The sequence below is a fragment of the Gopherus flavomarginatus genome, chromosome 5 (assembly GCF_025201925.1).
Source record: "Gopherus flavomarginatus isolate rGopFla2 chromosome 5, rGopFla2.mat.asm, whole genome shotgun sequence".
Lineage (NCBI taxonomy): Eukaryota > Metazoa > Chordata > Testudines > Testudinidae > Gopherus > Gopherus flavomarginatus.
In genome coordinates, this window is record NC_066621.1 from 46,379,320 (window position 1) to 46,388,431 (window position 9,112).

Sequence of the window (9,112 nt, forward strand, 5' to 3'; positions counted from 1 at the left end):
TGACCAGCTCTGTTAGTCCTGGATTCTGCCACCCTTATTCATATTAAATAGTACCTTACGCCTCTTGAAATCCCACTGCTTTCTATGAGATATCTCAAGGAGTAAGGAAAGCAGTACTGATAGATTAGCAATCAGGAGTCCCTGGCTCTCTGCCTTCAGCTCACACTAGGCCATGCTGTCGCAGTAAGAATCAATACCCCTGTTCCCTTCTAAAAAGGGGCTTAGATTTTTAACAGACAAGTGGTCTCTGGACCTTAGTTTTGTATGTAAGCATGGTCTGAATGAACTCTCCCCTGACAGCTAGTTGGGGAGGGAACGAGACTTCAGGAGCAAACTGTATGTACATGAACACACCTACTCTGAGTAGATATCCAGCAGACGGAAGCTGTGTAGCTCCAAGTGATCAGCTTTGGTTGGTGTTGGGTTACAAATCACTTTAGCACTGAATGCAGGGGTAGTGAAATGTTATCAATGTTGTTGTCTTTATTGTCTGAGTAAAGAGGAGCAGAACTGTGCTCAACCTGTCCCAAACGAGGAGGTCATCCTCAGATGAAATAACCTCCTTAAGCCAGGAGCTCAAATGCCAGACCTCTATGAAAGCAGAGAGGGATGGGGACAAGGGTCCCAGCCAGGAGGGGTGGACTCTCCCTAAGGGACTTGGGTCTGGTTTAACCTGTTCCTCCCCACTGTTCAAAGATAGAGCTAACTGGGCTCCATTAGGAGCCTTTTGTTATTTTAAGTGCTTAAAAGAGCTGACAATCACTTGTGGTGGGAATCACGGCAGAAAGGCAGATGGCAGAAGGTGACCAGTGGAGCAGAACTAGCAGCTGGTGGGGCAGCCAGCAGAGTGGAGCGATTGGCTAGCAGGGTGGCCAGTGGAGGAAGTGCTCAGATGGCAGAGCAAGCAAGGTGCCTTCTTCCCCAGATCCATCTCTGAACCTTGGGTCCTCACTGACCAAGGACAACCCCTGTGAGTGGCATATGGTGAGTGAGCAGAGAGGGGCACAGAAAAGGAAATTCTGGTTGTAGAACTCAAGAACCTGAGGCAGAAAGCACTGTCCCACTCACTCTGGGGTGAGTATCCTACTCAGTTTTATGATTCTGAATCCTGCTTGTGGCATTTTCCCTAATTAATCAACTTCCCTCCTTTCATTAAAAGTTTCTTTTCTGCACTCAGAATCTGTGCTTGCAAGTGGGGAAGTATTGCCTTTCAGAGGCGCCCGGGGTGATGTGTAATTTTCCCAGATTACTGGGTGGGGACTCAAGCAAGTTCTGTGTTGCACTGTTGAAAAAGAACCCTAAGATACTGAACCCAGCCCTGGTTGCTGCTAGCTCCACCTGACAGAAGGGTTACATATATCTCATCTGAAAGATGGCAGCTCCAGCAACCCAGCATCTGCTCACTTCTGACTCAGCTAAGGGCACTTGCTGCAGCACACTGGGTTTTCCTTAGAGATCTCCCATCAAACTACTGATGAGGGCTGGAGGATCAGTATATCTCATGGGATTTGGCAGTGAGAGCTCATTCCAAGGTGGTATGGCTGCTTGAGATAAGGCAAAAGCACTCTAATGCTGTTCTACCTTCAGGAAACACGTCTGGACCCCTTCTTCCATCCCCAAAACTGTACGGGGAGCATTTGAAACTCCTGAAATAAACTGGAAATGAAAGTGTCGACAGCTTTTGACTTGCTATTTATTAAAAATCTTTAACATGTTGCAAAACCAGCTCCTTAATGACATATGTTTCAGCAGGTCCAGTTGATGCGGTCACAAGGTAGGCAAGCCTTCACACACAGCTCTTCTAGGGCAAGTTCTTCCTGATTTGGAGAACAGATGTTTGATAGGCTTCTTCCTTTGGGGCTGCATGGCCAAAGTTGTAGCAGCAGGGACTTTTGAAGAGGATGGAGCTTAGGAGGAGAGAGAAATACATGAAATGACAACATAGCCTACTGCATAACTCACTTGGCTTTGTTATGTTCATGGCACACAAAAGACGTTAGATAAAAACTCTTGCTGGAAAGTTGCACTGTAACAGAAATTTTTCTGAGAATCATAATGATGACACACAAGAACCCCAAAACAAAGAGAGAACAGGCTGCTCCCTAAAAGAGGCACACTTCACCCCACCTGACTCGAGGCTGTCCATATGCAGACTCCCTGCTGTTGGGCCTAGATTGCACACTTCCCTACTGAGCCCCGTAGGCTGCAAGCAGGACCAGGAAACCCTCTGAAATTTCAAGTGACTGATCACAATTTTAATACCATTTTCAATATAACAAGCTTTTGATCAGAAGATTGAAGGTTTTGAGTCCTTTTGTGGTGGGCTATAGAGGTAACATAGTCCAGTGGTTCAGGGCGCTGGCCCAGGCCTCACGAGGACTAAGCTTGATGCCTGACTCCTCTGCTGATGTGCTGTGTGAGACTTCAGGCTGACACTCCGCTTCTCTGTGCTTTAATGTTTCTGATCTGCATCGTCCTCTTATCCTGACTCGACTCTTTATTTGCTGTTTCTTCAGAGATAAAATGCAGAAGTAAATATCCTTATCAGGCCAGTTTCAATTACCCCTCCGTGTTAATGTTGCTCACAAGATTAAACCATAAGGAGGGCCAGAAAAGGAGAGGAAATTAAATGACTGCTGGGTATGTCTCAGTGATAAGGTGCATAGTTTTAAACTTGAGTCACTTTATTGACATGACAAGATGCTCAGGTACTAGTAAAGTCAGTTTGTGGAGGGCGTGACGATAACATCTACCTCTCACAGTAGAACCAGGAGTACAGTCCAGGTCTTCTGAGGCATAAGTCTAATGTGCTATCCACTAGGCCACACTGCTCTGGAGAGACACTCAATCCTCATCTCATGTAAATACATGTGGCTCCGTTGAGGTGACTGGTGCTATGCCCATTCATGCCTGATGACAATCTGGCTCCAAGTATCTATTTCCCAGTTTTGTGGTAGTAGTGAAATGCAATGCACTGTGTTTGCTGACTTTTGTATTGCTGTCCATTTCTGGGTTCTGATTATGGCTGGCTGGAAAACAAGAACTCCATTTTGTCAAAAAGAAGAGGGGGCGGGGGTGTTTTGAAATCTGGTTTTGCAATACAAAAATGAGACCATTGGAAAATTGTCATGAAAAATTTGATCATGAGAGAGTGAGCCTCAACCCCAGATGAGCCAACCCCCAGGTTTAGGTCCCTGCTGTGCCTGATTTGGAACAGGGACTTGAAGCTGGGTCTCCCTCTCCCACATCCAGGGCCGGCTCCAGGCCACAGCGCGCCAAGCGCATGCTTGGGGCGGCACGCCGCGGGGGGCGCTCTGCCAGTTGCTGGGAGGGCTGCAGGCAGCTCCGGTGGAGCTGCCGCAGGTGCGGCTGCGGACTGTCTGCTGCTCCTGTGGACCTCCTGCAGACACGCCTGCAGCAGGTCCACTGGAGCCGTGGGACCAGCGAGCGGGAGAGAGCCCCCCACGGCAAGCCGCCGTGCTTGGGACGGCGAAATTGCTAGAGCCGGCCCTGCCCACATCCTAGGTGAGTGCCCTAACCGTCAGGCTGCTGATTATTCTGGAGTGCCTCACTCCTGAAATTCCACCCTGGTTCTCAGAAAGCTTCACCAAAACAGAGATGTTCCCATGAAATGTTTTGTTTTTGACAAATCGGCATCTTCCACACACCCCTCCCAACACCACCCAAAAATAAAAAAAAATTGCCAAAATTCCTGCCCAGCTCTGGGTCCTGATTCTTTGGCAGCAGGATATGAGTGATTCCCATTGACTTCAATAGCATCGCAATGGGGGAACAAGGCCACTTTTGCCATCTCTACTCTTCTCCTTGAATTTATACAGTTATTCTTCCTGGTTTTTGAGTGGGGACAGGGATGTTTCTCTTACAGCTTCCAATAGTTTGAGGAAATAGTTTCTCCTTTAGAAGAATGTGTCTCTCAGCTTCTTCACCATGCCAACAAAATATGCACTAGAAATGAGGCCAACACAACCCACCCTCTCAGATCCAAACAACCCCACTCCCTGGAGGATTTGCATCCAAATCTGAATGTTGTGGCTTGGGCCTATCTCTGCTGTGCGCGGGGGGGGGCTAGATCCAGAGGAACTTCGCTGACTTGTGCTATGTGAGGAATTAGCTCTTAGAACAAAGCCAGAACCTTTGGAAGAGATGATCAGGGCTGTGACCCTGGGTCATTATTCTTCTCATGAAAGAGAATGCGGCAGAGTTCTTTCTGCCCAGGAACTGTACCAACATGGCACTGGTAGTCGGGGGTGGGGAGCATCCCCTGTTCAGCACTATGTTCTAAAAGTAACTCTCTGAATTCTTACTCTCCTGATTTGGGGCTTCCCCCTTTTCAGTTTCAAGCTTCCTCTGAGGCACAGATATAACTACGGCATTGTGCTTCAGTTTCCATGAGTACTTACCAGTCTAATGCTATGCTTGGGGGTCACCCTCTGAGCTACACTCCATTCCTCCTGGCTGCAGATCGGCACTGAGAAGTTGGCTAGCTCCCTGTCTCTGAAATGCTGCCTGGAACTCGGGAGAGACTATGCCGAGTACACCTGACTCCAACAAGTGTAAGCAAATGAGACCGAGAATGTCTTGGCAACAATACATCCCCCTGTATTTTAAAGGGCCAATGTGCTCCCCGGGAAGCTGGCATTAACTGGATCCCTGAGACAGAAGGTTTGCCAGAAGGGAGACTGCAGTGATAGTAAGTGGCTGCATCATCTCTACCAGGGGAGCCTATGAGACCTGAATCATACAGCTGTATGAGACCTGTGTAGCCCAAAGAGGAGGCAGTGCTCGCTAAGGGGGGCTGCAGCCAGGATAAGCACTAATTCAGTGTAGCCCAACCTGCTGTGGCTGCTATGGAGCCAATATTAACGGTGCCCCTACGTAGTGGAAACTCCAGTGTGGGACAGGTGGAGTGACACCCCTGTTTACAAATGGTGTCCACCCATCCACATGGAGCCTAGAGGGCCCAGCTGGTGTAACTTATACCTCCTTGCCCCAGCATCAGTGAAGTGAGCTCATAAGTAGACTTCCAAAAACAGATCACAGAAAACTTCCCACTTACAAAGTGGACCTGTTTCGGCTGCAGCTCTGCTCCCTGGCAGCAAATAAACAGGCTCAATCCCCTCCAACAGCTTGTCTGAATGGCAGCAGAAGCCTTTCAGCTGTTCTCTCTGTGCCCTGGGGTTCGCATCACACACAGCTCAGACTGCCCCATGATGCAAGGTCCAGGGCACATGGAGAGTCTCTGAAATGCTGAAGGCATCAGCTGTCATTCAGACAAAGGGAGGCAGGACTCCATGCAGTCATTTACCACACACACACAAATTCCCCCGCTCACACATGGTTATTTTTTTCACTGTGCAATCCCCGCTCAGCAAACATTGCTACAGCCCTGCCTACATCTCTCACCTTGTTTACACCAGGGTATTTTAGAAAGAAAATTCCCATCAGGGCTACCTGGAGTTCAGCGGAATCAGCACTAGTGCTTCTGGGGGCAATAGCATGGACACTTTGCTTCTTGGTCAATTCAACTGACAGTTTGTTGGCAGTTTTGGAAGTTTGCCGACTGGCTGCTGCATTCTTTCCTCCTGCTTTACAGAGACCTTTGCTCCGGTTGTTGTTTTGGTTAAACCACCAGAACCCCTGAAATTTGATGGAGGGAGGTTTTTTATATTTAAAGTTTGGTCTCCTGTGAAGTGCTTCTCTCTGTTCAGACTCTGGCCCTGGTAGAAACCACTTCCACAGTTTCTTCATCTGTGTTTAGGCTAAGGCCGTAACAAGGGGAATCCCTCGCACTTCTGAATTGCCTCATCGGGGAGAGAGAACCATCTCTCCATAGTTAATGTGACTGGCTCAGTGTTGCCAACTTCAGAAGTTCAAAAATCGCGAGTCAGCAGCAAAATCCATCAGATTTTTGTGTTTTTTGGGGGTCTGTCTTCTGAGTTGTGAACTCCCTTCCTCTCATGTGGCTGAGTGTTGCCAACGCTCGATGTACTCTATGAATTCGGGACTTTGGCCGTACTACAGAAGCTCTTGCTGGGAGCCCCAGCTGAAACCAAATTACACACATCTGTTTGAAATACTGTGGTGTTTCCAGCTTCTTCCCAACCCCCCAAATTCTGATTAAGCCTGTGCCCCACATCTGCCCATCCCCCACCCCAGCAATTAATTATGCCTCCCCAACCCTCACATCAATTCTACCCCCAGAGCATCTCCACTCCTCTTGCATTTCCCCCACCCCCATCCCCAGACCTGGGAAAGCCCCCCAGGAGTCCTTCACTTCTTCTCACCCAGATGTGGTGTTGCAGGGATGGGGAGGGGAGGGTGGAAGAGTAGAGGTGATGACTCACTTCACAGGAGGGACAGGGGGAGCAGAGCCACTCTGAGGTGTGGAGTTCTTTATGCTCCCCCCCTCCCATCATGTGACGGCTGCTCCTTCTCTTCCATCATTTCAGGGGATGGAGTTTTGCAGGGAGGGGATGGGGGGAGAGCTCTGCCTGCCCCCTGCAGCATTCTGATTGGCTGCTCTTCCCCAGGAGGCAGGGAAGTGGGGAAGGCAACTAATAGGAGGATATCTTACCACAATTGTTCAAGCAGGAGCTAAAATTTCTTCCTGGCCATTGGGTGTTTTGGTAACATTGGCCAATTCCGGTTTTTGGGTTTAGCATGTGAGTGCGAGGTGATCAATATACAGAAGGTCAGAGTAGGCGATCTGGTAGGCCCTTTTGGTCTGAAACTCTGCCTGTGACTCTATGATACTGCTAGCTTCCTGTTACGATATTCCATGCTCCTAATGTCACTGACCCTCAACCAATCCTTCTGTCTTCTTGTTTGTACTTTCCTGGCAGAGGAGATCTTATTTGGCAATAAAACCTAAGCCAGAGAAATGACAGTTGCAAAGAGAGGTTTAGGATGAAGGGACCAAATGCCTGGAAAATTGTTTTGGCAGAGATATTCTCCCTGCAAAATGCTTAGGACCAGATCCCAAGCCCTCAAATATGATGTTTTTGTACTCTGGAAACTGCCCTAACCAGGCAACCGGAATTCCCAGTGCTTAGCGGGAATCCCTGAATGCTCTGAGACCAGATTAACTAGTTCTGTGCTACCTGATCCTGACTCCCCCTCCAGCAGGGCTGGCTCTGGCTTTTTTGCTGCCCCAAGCAAAAAAAAAAAGGGGAGGGGAGGTGGCCGGAGCAGCAAAGCAGGGGAAAAAAAAAAAAAAAAAAAAGAACACGGCGTGGCCTGAGTGGCAAAGCGGGCAGGGGGGGTGGGGAAACACAGCACGGCCAGAGCAGCACAGCAAGGGGGCGGGAACAAACAAAAAAACGGTGCGGCTGGAGCGGCAAAGCGGGCGGGGGCGGGGAACACGGTGCAGCTAAAGCAGCAAAGCTGGAGGGGGAGAACAAAACAAAAACGGCGCGGCTGGCAAAGCAGGGAAAAAAACAAAAGAAAAAACCGTACAGGGCGGCCGGAGCCAGGGTGCAGAGGCACTCCCTGTGCTGCAGAGTGCGTGCCCGATCTAGTGGAGGGGAGGGAGCGGCGGGGAGAGAGAGAAGGGGGCAGCCAGCGCTTCAGCGGGGTGCTCACCATGCACCCCCCGACTGCCACGCTGCCTGCCAGGAGGGCTCCACGCCGCTCCGGTGGGCGGGGAGGGAAGGACGTGGGCTGCCCTGCCGAGTTTGCTGCAGGGCGCTCCCCAACTCTGCGCCGCTGCCCCCTACAGGGCGGCCAGAGCAGCAAACAAACAAAAACAAGAAAGGCGGCCGTGCTGCCCTAGGTTTGGAGGGAATGCTGCCCCCTAGAATCTGCTGCCTCAAGCACGAGCTGCTGGGCTGGTACCTGGAACCGGCCCTGCCCTCCAGTCCCCACTGCAATAGAGGGGGTTTCCTGGGGCTGGAGGGGGCGTAGCTAAAGCACATCACCCTCTGGCAAAACCAGGGGAAACAGCCCTTCCAGATGGCCTAGGTTAGAGCAACACTGAGAACCAGGTCCCTGGCTAACCCTAGAATCAGGGCCTTGGATGGTGCCAAAGGACAGTGAAAAGCCACCACTGCCCCACCCCTCTTCATGTGCACTGATGGTGGGGGAGAGGGGGAGGATATGGGGTGGACTTTTCCAAAGTGCCTAAGGGATTTAGAAGCACCAGTCCCATTGAAAGGCAATCGGACTAGTGCCCCTACATCTCTCTAGGCACCTTTTGAGAATGTCCCCAATGGCCCTGAAAATCTACAAGTCCTGAACTCTTCCCCCTTCCTGCTTTGATACACTCTTGTGAAAGGAGAGTATCACATATTTGGAATTCCCTTAGCCCAACCTTGCATAATTGCCCAGAATTTACCAGTCCAGGCACAGAATCAATCTACCTTTCCTTTACCAAGATGAGGATGGGAAATGAAGCAGGTTTTCTTTGCCTCTCTCAAAAGAGTAATTTTGCACAGTTGCCTCAGTCTTCTGAACCACCCTTGTTTTCTCCATAGGAGAGCTTCATTTTGTGATACTGCTTAAAATGCCTTGACAGATAGAGCTAGTATTTTAAGGAGCTGAACCAAACCTGGTCTAAGTCAGTGCAGTGTTACCAACCCCTAGCCTTAAAACAACATGAGTCAACCCACCCGTGCCCCCACCACCCAAAATCATGATTTAAAAAAAAATGGGGGGGGAGTTGTTTAGCACTTAGGGTGCACTTTGGTTACATTTCTAAGCTTTCCTCTGCAACCACCAAGACTAGAATTTTTTTTTTTAATTAAAGTTGGCATTCTCCCTTAATCATGTGACTCCAGAAGCTAGGACTTTAAGGAAACACACAAAATATAATGAGACTTGCGATAAAAATCACAAGAGTGGGCAACACTACCCTGGGAATCTTTCCATAGATTTCAGTGGGCTTTGGATTGGGCCTAAAATGAATAGGGGTTCCCCAGGAGGTCCTTTCTGCCTTCTTTTACCAGGCTGGCTGACTCTTTTAAAGGAAATGTTGGTGTAGCCATGTCAGTCCCAGAATATTAAAGCAACAAGGTAGTCAAGGTCATATGTTTGATTGGATCCACTTCTGCTGCTGAGAGAGACAAGAAGAGCTCTGTGTGGCTTGAAAGCTTGT

General features: G+C 49.5%; 1 long non-coding RNA gene across 1 annotated transcript; it reads right to left on the reverse strand.

The window, feature by feature from the left end:
- Positions 1-1,731: 1,731 nt before the first annotated feature.
- On the reverse strand, positions 1,732-7,688 carry LOC127051117 (uncharacterized). The gene is made up of 4 exons (XR_007774398.1): positions 7,477-7,688; positions 6,596-6,888; positions 5,473-5,658; positions 1,732-3,029 (listed from the first exon to the last, which is right to left on the reverse strand). It is a non-coding gene; the product is annotated as an uncharacterized LOC127051117 (long non-coding RNA).
- Positions 7,689-9,112: the final 1,424 nt, after the last annotated feature.